The sequence below is a fragment of the Ictidomys tridecemlineatus genome, chromosome 1 (assembly GCF_052094955.1).
Source record: "Ictidomys tridecemlineatus isolate mIctTri1 chromosome 1, mIctTri1.hap1, whole genome shotgun sequence".
NCBI lineage: Eukaryota > Metazoa > Chordata > Mammalia > Rodentia > Sciuridae > Ictidomys > Ictidomys tridecemlineatus.
The window spans coordinates 172,370,724-172,388,621 of NC_135477.1; the positions used below are offsets into that span (position 1 = coordinate 172,370,724).

Consider the following 17,898-nt stretch of genomic DNA (forward strand, 5'->3'; position numbering starts at 1 on the left):
TGAAACAGACATTATTATAGTATGTATATATGTGACTGCATGACCAATATGATTCTGCAACATGTACACTCAGAAAAATGAGAAATTATATCCCATCTATATATGATATATCAAAGTGTATAAAAGCATTCTACTATCATGTATCATTATAAAAACAAATAAAAAAATTTAAAAAGTAAAATAAAGCATATGACTTTTCCAGAAAAAAAAGAAGGCATACAAATGCTAAGCTTATGAAATCATGTTAAACATCATGAGTCATTATGAAAAAAACAAATTAAAAACCATAAAGAGAGCCTGTTGGGGTGGTGCATGCCTATAATCCCAGCAGCTTGGGAGGCTAAAACAGGAGGATCCCAAGGTCAAACACAGGGTCAGCAACTTAGCAAGGCCCTAAACAACATAGGGAGACCGTGTCTCAAATAAAAAGTTAAAAGGTCTGGGAATGTGGCTGAGTGGTTAAGCACTCCAAGGTTCAATCTCTGGTACAAAAGAAAAAACAAATGCAAACAAGCAAACAAAAATACATAAAGAGATCCCGCTACCATTAGAAAATTTCAAGTAAAAACATGAAAAACAATGGGAAGATCCAAGTGCTTAAATGCACAGCCACTGAAAGAAAACCTCCACATTATAAGCAGAAATACAAAACTACCAGCCACTTGGGAAACAGTTTGTCAGTTTTTTACAAAGTTAGAATACATTTGATCTATCATCTAGGAATCCCACTCCTGGGTGCAAATATTACAGCAGCTCCATTTCAATGGTCCAAACAAGAAGTCATCTGACCATTCCTTAGAAGATGAAGGAATAAACAAAACATAATACATCCACAACACAGAATATTACTCAGCAATAAAAAGAAAAAATATCAAAATATGAAACAACATCAATGCCTTACAAATGTAGAATTTTAAACCAAAGAAGACAAGATCAAAAGGATATGCATATAGGATGCCATTTGTATGACACTCTGGAAAAAGAAAAACTGTATGGGCAAAGAACAGCTGGGTGATTCCGAGGCTGACTTCAAATGGTGAGCAGGAGGAAATGATGTGGGCGACAGCACTGTTCCGCATCTCCTGGCTGCAGTGGTTATAGGATGTTATGCATTTGTTGAAACTCAGGTAAGCGCTTTTTAAAAGCATGTCTTGGGTCAGACACATCCGTGTCCATATCCCAATAGTCCCACCTCCCTTCAGAATGATCTTGAGTGAATCCTTTGGAGTCACAGCATGTTTCCAACTCTAAAGAAAAACTATATCTAATGAACTTAGGAATTTGAAAAAACAAGGGTTGGTTTGATACCTGGGGTGGGGAGAACAGGCATATGCATAAAGTAAGTTTCCTCCATGCACAGGGGAAGGGTGTTCCACAGTCTCCCACAGGGCCTGACCAGACCATCCCAAATGGTCATAGACTCTCAGATCCCACTGTGTACAATGAAGCCTGTGGACGTGGCAGCTTCAGAGGCCACTTCTAGGAATAAAATCAGTCTGTTCTATGTAAGGCTCTGCTGAACTCACATTCCAATCATGCTCTCATGCAAAAATCTTCTTAACATCTGAATCTCTTTTCATTTTTATTTTTGTTTTGCTGTCTTTGTAATTTTCTTTTCCTTATACCAAGATTTTAAACTTTCCTGTCTATTTGGCTTAGAATTCTAGAAAATAAATAGTGAAACAATTTGTGTGTGTGTTTCTCTTTCTGTATTTTTCTAACCTCTTTTAACTTTATTAATTTTTAAATTGCCTATTCATGTTTTTTTTGTCATTTTTTTTTCCTACCTGGGGAAACAGCAGCTATTACTGTAATTTTGGAAATTTGGAGACACATACACACTAAATTTTGCTATTTTGTTATTGTATTTTAAATCTCTTTCCATTTAATTTATTTTATAGTTCAGAGCAAAATTAGTACAGAATTTCTCTTTAGAACTTTTTTACAAAACTTCATCAAAAATTAAAATTTTCTAGGATCATAAGACAATATCAAATTAGAAAGTTCATTTTCTTATTTTTTTACTTACCATTTTATTATTATTAGCCAAAGTACAAAGCTTATTAAAATAGCACACCTTTATTCACTAATGTCCTTTTCTGTTCCAAGATGCAACCACAATCCAAACTTGACCTTAGTTCCTAGCTGCTGGAACCTGTGACAGTTCCTCAGTCTTTCCTTGTTTCTGATGTCAGTACTTTTGAGGAATAGCAGTGTTATGTGGTTGAATGTTCTCCAGTTTGGATTTATCTGAAATGTCCTTATGATTAGGTTGAGATTTTTTGGTTTGGGCCAGAATGTCACCTTGACAATGTCATCTGCACCATATTAGGGATAAATATTCTCCGTATGTCTTATTTCTGGTGATATCATCTTGCACAGTGGTTAAGGTAGTATCTGCCAGGCTTCTCCACCTTGAAGTTGTGATTCCTTCGTGATTAATAAATAACCTGGGTAGGTATTTTAGGACTAACGTAAATAATAACATTATTAAGCTCATGTCTATATTCACAGTGGGTTTTTTTTTCATCTAAGTTTCTAACTCTCTTTGTCATCCATACTGAACCAATGTTTTCACTCAGTTGACCAGTGTGACAAATTAGTAAGCAAACACCAACGCCTGAAGGTGTTCTACCATTAAATAGTGAAAAGTAGCTCCTTGCAGATCACTTTCCATTTTTCTAATAATTTCCCTACCTGTGGCATTGCCCTGACCACTTCCAGCTCAGGACTTGTTTTCTGGAGGTCAAGTGTGGTATCTCCTAGTCTCGATCCTGCAGGCTGCCGATGGGTAGCCTGTATCCACCTGGACCTGAACCACTACTCACCCTTTAAGTTTGACTTTCACCTTGTCCCTCCTTTATCTCTGTGGCTTTCCCACAAGTTTTCTTCTTCTCTAGGCACCTAAGCATTTCTAATCTATGGACCTTTTCCTTCCTTCGTCAAAAGACTATGGATATGGGAAATACTCAACATCATTGTTGTTTTATTTCCTAACATTTCTCTATCTGGGAAAGACAGCAGAGTAAAGAGTTGTTTCCACAAATGTTTGGTCTTCTATTTAAGGATGAAAAGACACATAACATTTTATTTTTAATAACCAGTTGTTAAATCTTGTTTCCATCAGTGATAAGGTATGGGATGTTTAATTTTCTTTATTATAGCTCCATTTTCCAAGCTTTGAAAATGACTATTACTGGGCTAAAATCTTGAACTTTGGTGATTAGTCTTGCTTATTGAGTTCTTCTAAGATTAGATGTTCCCAGAGAAATTCCAATTTGCTTTAAAGCTTTTATAATTTAGAAAAAAAAATAATTTAACTTGCTCTTAATCATCCCTGGCTGAAAGAATAATGGTTTCTAATATATTATCCTTTATTCTTTTTCTAGTGGTTTATCAAAACTGAGTTTCTGAGCTGAGAATTTGAGTCCTTGATTTTTCTAAGTCAGGGCTAATATTTTCAAGGCAGTAAAAAAACCTGTGATTTAAGAAGTACTAATAACATGTTTAATTTAAATGCAACACCAGTTTCATGTGAATCAAGCCCAGTGTTTGTTCAACATGCACATTTATCACACAGGACATAATTCAATTTGGGGGATGTTTAGAAAAGTCTTTCCGTTTTTCTAATTAGTATTTCAATTTTTTTAAATATGTGTGACACAAAATGACTTACTTTCAAAGATTAGAATGTCAGACTATTTTTATATGTAAAATCTTATGATCTTTTTCCTTGTATAGGACAAAGACATTACATTTGATACATAAATTATCACCTAAATAATTCTGTAATAAAAACTAACTTTATAGAATATTCTGATTTGGAACTGGTATCTCCCCACATAAAACTCATGTGTTGAAAGCAGGGTTCCTCATGCAGCGTGTTTCAGAGATGAAAGGACTGGATTGTGAGGCTATAACCTCCTAAGTGGATTAATCCATTTGATAGGTTAATAATTTAAATGTACTAGATGGTAACTGTAGGAAGGTAGGGCATGGATGGAGAAAAAGGCCACTGGGGGCCTGACCTTGGGGACTATATCTGTCCCTAGCCCCTTCCTGTCTGACTTACTTTTTGCTTCCCAGCTGCCCTGGGCTGACAGCTTTTTGTCCCCATAAACCCTCCTGCCATGATGTCTCTGCCTTAGCGCTGGCCAACCATGGGGTGAATCCTCTGAAACCATAAAAGTCAATAAATAAGTCTTTTCTCCTCGAAGTTGTTCCTTTCAGGTATTTTGGTGACAGCCATGAGGCATCATAGACTGTGACCTCCTTGAGAGTAAAGACTGCATCTTACTCATTTGTACACAGTCAATATTTAGCACACTTTCTGGTAAATGGAAGGAACTCTAATCGCCTGTTCTTGAGAACACGTGCAGAGATCTCTAAGATGTGCATGATTTTTGTTCCAATTTTCTCATCTAGTGATATTTTTAGAAAATAATTAAGTAGTAAGTGTTCACAGCTTTCCCTCTAAATATTGTCACAAATTTCTTACATCTGTCTTCAGTACTAACAATCTATTATAAGGCCCTATTATGTGTGAGCTATGATAATGCCATTGGTACTGTCTCCTGTCTCACCCGTGCCCTCTAAAGGGTAGTCAAAACGTAAAAGCAGACAGATCATATGTCTTCCTTAAATGAAATAATTCAAAATCTTTTTGCTTACACTCAGAATAAAATCCAAACCTACTACGATGGCCTTACATGATCAGGACCCCAACCGTTTCTTTGATCTCACCTTCTGTTCTCCCTCCTCCTTCTTCACATCAAAAAGCTAAGCCCATCCACACTGATCTTTTCTGCTTTTCAAATACTTCAAACTCCTGAAGCCTTTATGAGCCTTGTCTTCATAATTGACTGAAAAGCTTTGTCTTCAAGAGTGGTTAGATCTCCTGATACTCAGAACTCAAATCCAGTGAAGAGTTGAATCTTTAATATGCAACTAAGTAAATTAAATATAGTACAAATACACAATGAAACATAGACAGGAATAAAAATAATATTGTGAAATTATCAACATGCTAGATTTTCTAGATATGTTAATAATATAAATTATTACATATTAATTTTTAAATGCTGAAAATTAACGTGCATGACATGACTTAAATTTGAAAATATATAGATTATATTAAGAAAAAGACTGCAAAAGACAATATACCTAAATATTAATGGTGGTATCTCTCTGTGGTGAGATGTCATGTGGTTTTCAATTCTTTTAGTTAATTTGTAATTTGCGGGAGTGTCAGAAACCAAGTCATCACTTCTCTATAAAGTGATTCAGGCATTGTATCTTTAGCATAGGATGTGTGTGTTCATGGATTCACTTCTTTATGTGTGTGTGTTTGTGTGTGAGTATGTGTGTGTGTATTTTAATTGTAGGTAGACACAATACCTTTGTTTTATTTTTATGTGATGCTGAGGATTGAACCCAGAGCCTCATGCACGCCAGGTGAGTGTTCTATCACCAAGCCCCAGCCTCATAAAGAGTTTTCACTTCTTTATGCTTCCTACATGGTTTTAAACTTTGATGATTTAAGTCTCTTAACTATTATTCTTAAACCCCTGAGGAATTCTTGTTTCTCTCCACCAACTGGCATTTGAAAGTTAGTTTTCATTTTTTCTTTTTCTCACATTTCAAACATCCCAAGAGACAACTGGTGTTCTTTCATTTTTCACAGCTGCTGCAGTTCTACCAGCTAAGATCACAGGTCCAGAGACAAGGATTTCCAAAGGACACAACTTATCTACTTAAAGCAAAGGAATCTCTGAGAGACATGCAAATTTTCTGACAAGCTGTTTCCATCTTCCCAGCTCTTTAAAAGGTTCTGTCTTCCACATCTGAGCCCAACAAATTGCTGATCCAATTATAGGTCATGGTAATATGTCCACACACATTTGCCACCTCCTAAACTAGAATGTAATGGAGTAAAACTCAGCTCCGCCTTAATGGAAGCCATCACAACAGATGTTCAATTGCAGCATTTTGGAAGAAGCACACGGTATCAGCCCTGAATAATTGTTAGACACACATTTGAGACATGGGACCTGCATAAGGAAAATCCAAGTTCAAAAGCAACTAATTATCATCTTGCATTGAAACTAAAACGCACATGGTCGAGGCAGTGAGCTTTTTCACTATTTTGCATAGTTCCCTTTGCATTTTATTATAAACCTACCCTCTCAGTGGCAATAGGACTAAGGACTAATAGAGTTGTAAGGATGTCTATAAAATCCATCCACTATCACTGGCCATCTCTGTCTTTTATGTTTACATGTAATATGACCAGTATTGAACTCAATTCACCTTGATAAATCAGCATTAAAAATAGACCTTATATGCATGATCTATTACTTATCAATTTCTGCTTATTATTCCACGAGTTTATCTCCTATTACCTTAGAGTATTTTTTTTACTCATGTTTCTGTACCCAATTTTAAATACCTAACTTTGTCCCCTAGGTCCATCCATTTTACATACATTCTTTCACCTGTCATCACAATAACACTGTAATTTCCACATAGGATTTACCACTTGCTAGCTGCTCTGAGACCCTGGGCATGCTACCTAACCTCCATCAGAGATCATGCTCTGTGAAACAAGGGAAATGATAATTACTATTAGCAAATGAGTTTACCCAAAGAATGTGAAAAGCAGAATGCTTGGCTCAGATTTAGTGTTCTAGAAAAATTTTCTATTGTTATTAGCCTTATTCTCATTATTTTCATTTCTAAGTGATTCATCTGAGACAGAATGGGGAATAATGTTTCCAAGGCACAATCTGGCTATAGAGTTTCTGGGATATTTAACTACATTCTGGGTATTATATCAAGATCCCTCTGGAATACCCATCTTTCTGCTAAATTTGAGTTTGTCCCCATCATTTCCAAACATTGCTTCCATTCTCCTTCACCTTCCTCCAAAACTTAATAAACAAACAATATGTGTACACATGCTACCATACATACACAGCAACAAAAAGATAAAAATAATTTTGAGCACATTTAATATAAATTCTATCTTGGAGAGGAAAACAAAAAGGATTAATGTTGATTTCTAGGCATTTTCTGTAGTTTGAAAAGTGAAATTGTATACACATGCAAGTGTTCCCAAGTGTGCATAGAGACACAATTTTACTCAAAAGGTGTTTGCATTAACTCACTCACACTATGAAGAAAGATTAAAACAACCTGGTCTTGTAAAACAAACTCATTACTGATGCCATGACTCAAGCTGGGGAAAATTGCATACAAAGAACATAAGTTTCATGAATATAAAACACAAAGAAAAACTTTTTTCCTAGAGAGAGCACAGGAATAATAGTTAAAGATTCCATTTGTTTCATGTGTGAGACACCAAGTTAGGAGTAATTTTGCTTAAAGGACAAGACACATTTGAATAAGACTCTAAACTCACTCAAAGACTGAATCTAATTTTGCATCTTACTTTGATGAATTTTTAGGTAAAAATGATACCATTTACTTTTTTCCTGCTGTCCTTTCCCATGTTGTGTTAGTAGATGTTCATCACTCACAGAACAATATCTGAATATCATCAACCACTGCTGTTAGATCCTGAAGGCACTCCAACCATGTCAGACTTGCCAAATGACTCCTCTGCATTTGTTGACGTTTAAAGATGCAGAGTCAAATAAAATTTATACCCATTAAGGATTGGGAATGATGCCAAGGGAGACTGTGGCCCCAAACGACCATAGTTCCAGGCCAGGGTCATTGGTGAAAGCCAAATTATCAGTCTAGTAAGAAAGAATGACTATAAACAAGTAAGCAAATATCATATTCTAAGGCTTGCTAGCACATGAAAAACATAATAAATGTTGAGAAAGGATCAAGATATGGGGAAAGCAGTCACATTAGAAAGGGCAGATGAGGAATCTGTGAGGAGGAGATATTAAAGCAGAGAATTAAATGAAGGGGGAAAAGCCCAGCCATACAAAGACATGAAGGAAGAGAGTTCCAAGCTCAAGAATCAGTGTCAAGGCCCTAGTAGGAAGGGGTTGGAGAAGAGAATAGCTGTTGGTCATGCATTTTTGGTGAACCTGCCCTGCCTTATGTGAGCATGGTGAAGACCTGGAGACCTGCATCCAGCTTTGATAGGAGAGGCCTTCCGGAGATTATTAGGAATCATTTGGTCTCCCCTATCATCTTGGAGATAGAGTCAATTCAGCCATGAGATTCATTCAGTCTGGATGTTTTTCTCAGCTTTCCTCAGAACTTTACTCATTAAGAAACTCTAAATTATAGATTATTCTTCTTCTCTTCCATTTCCATTCTAACACACTGGATGATGATAGGGATAAATAAAACAATGTAACTCCAAACCCTGGTGATGATGGCACTCAATGTGAGGGCAAGCCAGCTATGATCACCTTTAAAGCTTTAATTTATGTGTGCTGGTTACACTTATGTTTTTGTTCACAAAAAGTTTAAGAAAACATCAGGAGGAAGAAGGATTATCTTGCTGACTTAGCTTACAAAGAAAACAATTTATTCATTTACTTTCAATTGAATGAGTGAAAATATACACATATGCTGTCATATATAAACAGAATGATATGAAAGTATATTAAGAATCTCCCAATAAGGCAAAGACCAGAAGCTGATGACTTCACTGGTGAGTTCTACCAAACATCTGAAGAGTTAATATCACAGCCAAAGTCTTCCAAAAGACAGAAGAGGAAGAAACATGTTCAAACTTATACACTCAGCTTTACTGTAATACTTAAATCAGATAAAAGACACTACAAGAAAAGAAAAGAAGGGACCAATATTTCTGATAAATAATGCCAAAAAAATCCTCACAAAAATATTAAACAGGATGGAACAGCACGTCAAACTGATTATGCACCACAACAATGTAGAGTCTATTACTGGAATATAAGGGTGGTTCAACTTATGAAAATCAAGGAATGTAATAATCCACATTTTAAATATGAAAAAAATCACACATCATTTCAAATGATGCATAAAAAGCATTTAACAAAATTCAGTAACGTTTTCAACAAATTTTCAGGATGAAAACATTGAGCAAACTGAAGAATGAAACTTCCTATGCATAAGAAGAATAGAAAAGCCCACAGCCAACATCATAATCACCTGTGGAAGACTGAAAGCATTTCCATTATGATGAGAACAAGACAAGGGTGTCGGCTATTACTACATCTATTCAACATAATATTGGCCATACTAGCCAGTGCAATTAGACAAGAAAAACAAAGACAAGACATCCAAATTGGAAAGGAACAGATAATATTATCTCTGTTCACAGATGACATAATTCTATATGCACAAAACCCTTAAGCATTCTACAAAAAAACCCCTCTGTCATAACAAATAAATCAATGTAGACAACTTGCAACACTCAAAAATCAACACTCAAAAATCAGTTGCATTTCTATATATTAACAATGGACAAGACAAAAAAGAAAACTAAGAAAACAACTTCATTTGCAATTCCAACAAAAAGAATTACAACAGGATTAAATTGCATCAAGGTCTTGAAAGACTCGTACTCTGAAAAATACAATGATGCTGAAAGCAATGAAAGAATAATGATAATTGGAAATAAACTCTCTGTTCATGGATTGGAAACACTAATATTTAAAGCCTTTAATACTACTCAGAGCAATCCACAGTTTTAATGCAATTTCTATCAAAATCTGAATAACACTTTTTGCAGAAATGGAAAAATCTACTTAAAATTCATGAGAAATCTCAAAGACTCTCAAATAGGCCAAAAAAAAAAAAAAAGGAGGAAGAGAAGAATAAGAAAAATAATCCTGGACAAAAAGAGGGAAGAAAATAGGAAGTCTCATAGTTCCTAACTTCAAAACTTATTACAATGGAGAGATCAGAAAAAATTTTGCACATATGGAAAACTACCTCATGCAAGGGGGTCAAAACTAGTTAAGAGAGGGAAATAGTCTCTTCAACAAATGGTACTGGGAAAACAGAATATAACTACATGTAAAATAATAAGGATGGACTCTTATCCTACCCAACATACGAAAGGTAACAGAATGGATTAAAGGCTGAAACACAATATCTACAACTAAAAAACTCTTAGAAGAAAGCACAGGGGAGAACTTTCATGACCCTGGATTTAGCAATGACTTCTTGGATATGACCATTAGCACAAGCAACAAAAGCAAAAATAGACAAATAAGAACACGGAAAAGTTGAAACAATCAGCAGAATGAAAGGGAAACCAATGAAATATTTGTAAACCACATATTTGATAAGGTGTTAGCCTCCAGAATACATAAATATTCCTACAACTCAACAATATAAAGCCAAATAACCTGACTTAAAAATGGGCTAAAGCCTAGAAAATACTTTTCCAAAGATAATACACAAATGGTCAAATAAATAAAAGATGCTAAACATTACTAATTTTTACAGAAACACAAATCAAAAATCACCAAGAGAGAGCCTCTCACCCATACTAGGGTAGATACCATAAACAAACAAACCATATAAACTAAGTGCTGACAAAAATGTGGAGAAATCGAAGTTCTTGCATTATTGTCGAGAATGAGAAATGATGCAGCTGCCATAGAAAACAATATGGTTATTATACAAAATACAAAAACAGAATTGCCAAATGACCCAGCAATCCCACTTCTGGGTATATGCTGCAAAGAATTCAAAGTAGAGGGCGCATCTCAGGGTACAGCTCTTGGCCCCAAGCATAAAGAGCTGGGTTCAATCCCCAGCACCACAAAGAAAAAAAAAAGAAAAAGAAACCAAGATGATCATCTTTTAGAGATAAGTGCACACCCATGTTCTTAACTATAGGACTCACAATAGCTAAAAGATGGAAACAGTTCAAATGTCTGTCAATGGATGAAAAGATAAAATGATACAATGTGGAAGAAACTCGATGGTTTCAGCCAGTGATGAAAAGTCAAATACTTTGTAAATCCACTTACATGAGAATCTAGACTAATCCAATTCATAAAGACAGAAAGAACAATAGTGGTTTCCAGGAGCAGCAAGAGTAGTAAAAGGAGAGTTGTTTAATATACACAGATATTTAGTCTTGCAAGATGGAAAGAGTTCTGGAGACTGAGGGTACCCCAGTGTGAAATATAATAACTACTGAATGTTCAATTTTTTTCTCAAGTATATGAAAGACACTCATTATTTAAGGTACTGTGCATGCTACATGAAGAATGATTTCACAAACCAACAATCTCCTTCTCTATAAGTTTTGGGTTTTATATAGTTATTTAGCAAACATTCTTTCAACTTTTTAAAAAATAATTTTTTAATTGTTGACACTTTTTTTTTTTTAATTCATAAGCAGTGCTGAGAATCGAATCCATGCCTTGCACATACTAGGTAAGTGCTTTACCACTGAGCTACAGCCACAGCCCCTCTTTTAACTTTTTAACAGGAAATATCATCATAAAAATATAAGAAAAGCTGGAATTCTTTCCCTCTCCTTTTGCACATACTAAGGGGGTAAAAAAAGTCACCATCAACTCTCTATTTCCATGGGGTTGTGCAGAGATTAGTTAGACCAACATGATAAACTTGGTATACATATGTTTTCTAGGAAAGAAATGCAAGGAAAACTGGACTTTATGTCTCCAACACATGATATTCTCAAGTTATTTTTAAAATTTCACCTTGGATAATAAACAGAACTCGCACACATTTCACTCCTTTACTTTCAAATCAACTAAACACACAGTGATCACTGATGTAAACTGTTCTCTTGGCCCGATGTGCAACAATTGATAGTGGTCTCAAAAGTGATCTTTTCAAGTCTGAGCCAAGTTTTAAGATCCATTTCCTGCCTACAGCACACTGGCTGGTGGTAGACAGTATAATTAAGCATCCCCGAAACAAAATTATTTACAACATGCTTCTTGTGTTTTTTGATCCCCTATGGAGTTTTCTCTAATGGTTCATTAAATGTGCTGGTTACAAAATAATAACTTCACAAGAAATATTGGGGAAGCAAATGGATATCCCACATGGATATTCATGAGCATTTGTTATGGCTGACTGCAATGCCTACTTATCCTATTATGTGTTTCTTAATTTCAAATAAATGTCTTACCTTATTCACTCACATTTGTGATGAGCAATGCCTATCTACCCTTAATTGACCAGTTCATTTTTTCCTTTGATTCTGAGAATTTTTTTCCACTTATAAGAAAAGTTGGGGGCGGGAATATGAGGAAACTGACAGAAAGAGACAAGAAGTGCTATGTGGACCCTTTTTCAATTTTTCAGATGCTTATTTTCATTCTGCTCAGCATGGGCTGGGCTCATTCTCTCTGAAGCAGCAGCCTCTGCAGAGATGTGACAGTCCTAAAAGGAAAGGACATCTTAAAATAAGTACATATCACTGTGTTCATACTTTTGACAAGCTTGTAGAAGCTGAGAAGAAGGTCAATTTGCAGACCTAGACTGAAGCAAAGAGAATAGGCTTAGTCAATACTTCCAAGAGAATACCTGATGGCTGAGATGAAACATAAATGCATATGACTGCTTTTGAAGGCAAAGATATTTTTTTAAGGGACCAAACTGGCATTGAGCACAGAGTTTTATCACACTCTGCAGCAAACATTCATCTCCACAGAACACACTACCGGGCCTGGATTTCCGGGGTTTTTGAAAAGGCACCCCATCTATTTACTGTTCTACCATATACCTTGCTTTCTGAAAGTTCACCATGTACCTGATCCTCATGGCCTCCCTCTAGACTAGTCCCTGGAAGATCTCTAGACATGTCTGGAGGTGGTCTTTTGAAAGAATGCTTTAAGGATTTTACTCTCATGAAATCATTATAGAAAATATGAATACTATGAAAAGAACATGATGAAGAAAACTTCAACAGCTCAAAATACCACAGTAACCATGAGGACACTAGATCTTTCTTCAGGGAACTCTTTCAATACAGTGCTCTCAGTATTGTGCATCTAAGATCTTGCAGCTTGTAACTCGAGTGTGCGCATGCACGTGCACACACACACCTATGACTTCATAATCTATCGTCTATGAGAACACCATGCTTTGAACTATTTTTTCCCCTCTCTTCACCACATCCACCCCTGCAATCTTCACGAAGTCATCAAATGCAAGCCAGCATGCTCTCCCACTTTCAGGGCACGGAGAGCCTCATTTCATTTTTATGACCCTGCACAAAGGCAGGGTCCCCAAACATAAGAAGCCAACATCCCTTAGTCACAACACAGAGGAAACCTGCCTTCTAAAAAAGAGGAAGAGCTTCACTGAGCTGTTCCAAATGAGAAATAAACTTCTACTGTGTCAAGTCACTGGAATTTTGGAGTTGATTACAGAATCTTTTGTTACTCTAATACTAAAAATTTTCATAGATTCGTTCTGTAATTAGCTCTTAAATTCATTGATTAGGATGAAAGTAGGTTTTTGGTGGCCAGATCTCTGATGTTCTGTGCCACCTTCCATAAGACAAGTCCTATAATCTTTGCAAGTCAGAGATAATCATGCCTGCAGAATAAATTATTTTAAGAATTAAAGAGCACAATAAGTGCTCTGTCTCAGGATAAAGTAAGCATGGGCACAAGCCATTATTAGTTGAAACAAGCAAGTAAAACAAGTAACTGTTCTTAATAAGATATCTGTTGTCACTCTTGTATTCAACCAAAGACACAAATTAGCATTCTTCACCACTCATTATTAACTCACTTCTCAAGAGGATTTGAGTCAGTTGATTACAATTGTGTTAACCAGGAACCAGAGTTGAATCTGATATCACCAACAGAGTAAACCTGATCATGTCAGGGCCAATAGTTCACTTCATAAAATTTAAAAAGTGCTACTTTTATCCATTAGGGAACACTTCAAAGTTTATGTTTTGATGGTGAATGTGATAATGCTTCTCATTTTAGCATATTTGAAAAGAAACGATGAGAAAATATTCCCACTGTCAACCAAACCAGAAGGTCATCAGTTTGAATTTAGATCAATAGCAAATTTACATTTCCTTATTGACTAATAGATACATGTGACAGATGAAGAGCCAATATGAAACATGATATGAATACTCAATAACATAAATAAACAACTATTTAAGCAACAAATGCATGTGACCAAATATGTGATTACTTATTTTTTATCAAGTATCTTGCAAAGTATAACACACTGGCCTGATTTATATAAAAAATTTAGTTTTCCTAAAGTAAAGAATAAAGGCAATTAGATAAAAATAAAATCACATATTAAATATACAGAGTCTTTGTATTAAAGTTAATATATATATATATATATATATATATATATATATACATACATACATACACACACACACACACACACACACACACACACACACACACCCTGGAACAGACTAGGAACTCAGTACAAAATCTGTATTGTCATTTTTAGTCTTTTCTCTTCCATAAATCTTTTAATAATAATATTTACTTCCAAAAGGAAATTGCCATAGATTTATCAGGACCCTATGGCAAATGGTGCTGTTCCTTATAAAGTGAAATAAATTTCTCAGTTCCTCAAGAGAAAAAAAAAGAATGATGATTTGAAATTTTTTATATGACACAAATATCAATTAGAATAGCACTGTTTTTTAAGTCATTGTTTCTGCAAAGAGACAGCCCAAAGTGAGCATGCTAATAAGGTACAGTATATTCCATCCAAAGCAGAATAAACCATAGTGGGATTTAATCCATTCAAGAAAAAAATAATAAAAAATGTGCTTAGACTTAAATGAAAGTTCACACATATCCTGACACCTGGGCTCTGAGGGCAGAGTTGTCAGTATACACTCAGAACTTAATAATGAACGGAAAACGTGGAGTCGAGTCTAACTTGAAAGACAGCCAAAGTAAGCATGCCTCTTTCCCAGCTTCCAAAGTGAGTCAAAAGCAGTCCAGAGCCCTGGATCCCTGACCTTCCTGGGAAATACACTTCCTACATAGGAAGCTCCTTAATCCAATCTAAATTTACAGAAGAGGAAACTGAAACGCTGAAACTTATAATTCTGCCTCAAACTGCATGGGCACTTAAAGTCAGGGTGGAGACTGCATGGGGGCAGGGAGTCAGACAACACAGTCTCAAACTCTCTCCCCTAAGGTTCACCAGGAGCAGAGAACCAGGCTGCTTTAAACTTTCCCATTCAGCACTGAAATGCCTCCAAGGATGGGGGTGGCCAAGTGGTTTACGGAAGGGCACCCCTCAACAGGCATGTGTATGCACCTGGGTTTCAGAGACTTAGGAAAGGAAACTTCCAGCAGAAGACTGCCATAAGTACTGGACTCAGCTTTTCCAGCATAGTTCCTGTTTTCTTTGGGTTCCTACTACCTTCCATCTCACTTCAATTCTTCTTTCTCAATAATATCTCATGGCAGAATGAATAATCTTTTTTAAAATTAATTAATGTTAATGGTGCATTATTACTTCATATAAAAGTGGGACTCATTATGCCGTGTTCATATATGCTCATAATTTGATAAATTTCATTTCCCAGTAGCTTTCCTTTCCTTCTCTTCTCCCTTCCAGTGATTCACTTGCTGTACTCTACTGATCTCCCCTCTATTATGAATATCCAATCAGTACATCATATTATATATAATGTGTCTCTAAATAATACATATTACATATGAGAGATATAGATACATATATGTGTATATATATATGTATATATGTATATGCAGGATTCATTGTGATATATTCATACATGGACAGAGCACAATTTGGCAGATTTCACTCCTTAGTACTTCTCCTTTCTCCTCCTACTCTCTCCCCCTTTGATTTCTTTCCTCTAATCTATTGGCCTATCTTCTGTTTGCCTTTTCTTATTCCTTTCTCTCCCCCATTATTTCCCACTAGCTTCCACATATGAGATAAAACACTTGACTCTTGACTTTCTGAGTCTAGCTTATATCAGTCAGTGTGATGTTCTCCAGTTTCATCCATTTGCCAGCAAATGACACAATTTCATTCTTTATGACTTGATTAAAAACCCTGTGGTGTATATATATCATATTTTCTTCATCCCTTCATCTGTTGATGGGCATCTATGCTGGCTCCATAACTTGGTTATTGTGAATTGAGGTGTATAAACACTAATGTGGCTGCATTACTGTAGGATGCTGATTGTAAATCCTCTGGGTATATACTGAGGAGTGGGACAGCTGGGTCAAATGGTGGTTCCATTCCTAGTTTATTGAGGAACCTCCATGTGCTTTCCAAAGTGGTTGTGCTAATTTGTAGTACCACCAAAAATGTCTGAGTGTACCTTTTCTCCACATGCTTGCTAGCAATTATTGTTATTTGTATCCTTGATGATTGCCATTCTGACTGAAGATAGACAAGATCTCAGTGTAGTTTTAATTTGCATTTCATTGAATCCAGAAGACGTTAAACATTTTATTTTCACATATTCGTTGGCCATTTGAATTTCTAAGAAAAGGGCATCTTTAATGTCTGTCAATATTGAAGCTCCTTTCCATATGTAAGTTAAATTGATCACTGTACCACTGTCCAATTTACCTAAAGAATGGTTACATTCTTCTCTATAGAATTAAATCTATAAGTCCTAGTCTTAGAAAGGAAGTACACCACTGGCTTGGACATGGCCACATAATTTCTTCTTAAAAACATACCTGGGGAATCTGTATTTCAAAAAATTCCAAGGATGCCTAACCCCCTGGCATATGAGCCATTAATAAAGTCTGCCCTACTTCACACAGAAGTGGAAGAGACTATCATTTGAGTTGTGTATTTTGTTCCACATTTAACAGCTGGAAAAACTAAGTAGCAACAATTCAATTTAACTTGAGAAACTTGACTTGCATAGAATGTCTCCTACCTGCCTGTGCTAAGATTTTCATATATGTCATCAGCCTAGACAAAATGTGTTCCATGCAACAGTAGTTCCACTAAAACATTTCTCAGTAAAATTGTGCCATGAGCCAATGTACTTGGAAAACACTACACATATCCATTGTTTTCTTGGATATTCGCCATGCACAGTAGTTTAATGGCTATGAGAAATCCTACAGTAAATAAACTTATTAGCCTTGTTTAATCCAAGGTTTCTTCATGTGACTGTGTAATGAATCACAGTCCTTTGAAACACATCTTGAGGAATTATCATGTGGCAGCAGCCCCGTAATCAGCCTTTCTGTCATTTAGTTATGAGGATTCAGTGATTTAGGAAGGACATGTTGGTTCTCTTTTCTGTTTTAACCTGTAAGTTATTCCAAGAGCAGGTCCCTTGATCTTTTGCTTAATGTATAATCCTCTGACCAAATAGAGCACATAAGTTGTCTTAAAAAAAATTCATTTGAATAAATAAAATGATTTCATTATTAAAAACTTAAGACACTGGATAGGGGGAAAACAATATTCTATTCAACTATTGATCTGATGTTCTCACTGACTCCATGTTCTAAAAAAAAGGGACTGAACTACATTAAAATAAATTCCAAGTAAATAATTCTCAGATGTATGTTGGATCCCTGGATTCAGAATCCTGGTTCAGAAAAGTTGACTGTTCAAAAAAGAGGATTTTGGAGAACTAAAATGTGATATGCTATGAGAATAAACCAATACTTTGTGATAAAAAGCAAGAACTGATAGTTTGAAGCGCAGCATAAAGCATCATAAAATACATATGTCTACGTTTGTGGTTTTGGCTAGACAAAATCTAGCCAAAGTACATTAAAACGTTAAAAGTGGTGAGATTACCATAAATTTATTTTCTTTTTTCCAACCTGCCTCCTTAATGAAAGAATTCTGCCCAAATCCCTGACAGATGGTAACCCAAATTCTGCTTGGATACTCCCAGTAACAAAAACCTCTACCTGGCAAAGCAGGCGTTGCAACGATAGATGGTGGCCACTGTAAGAAACGTGA

General features: G+C 35.7%; 1 protein-coding gene across 5 annotated transcripts in view; it reads right to left on the reverse strand.

The window, feature by feature from the left end:
• The window catches only part of Gabrb2 (gamma-aminobutyric acid type A receptor subunit beta2), a 232,748-nt gene that overhangs the window by 153,830 nt on the left and 61,020 nt on the right, over positions 1-17,898 (reverse strand). The window lies entirely within an intron of this gene.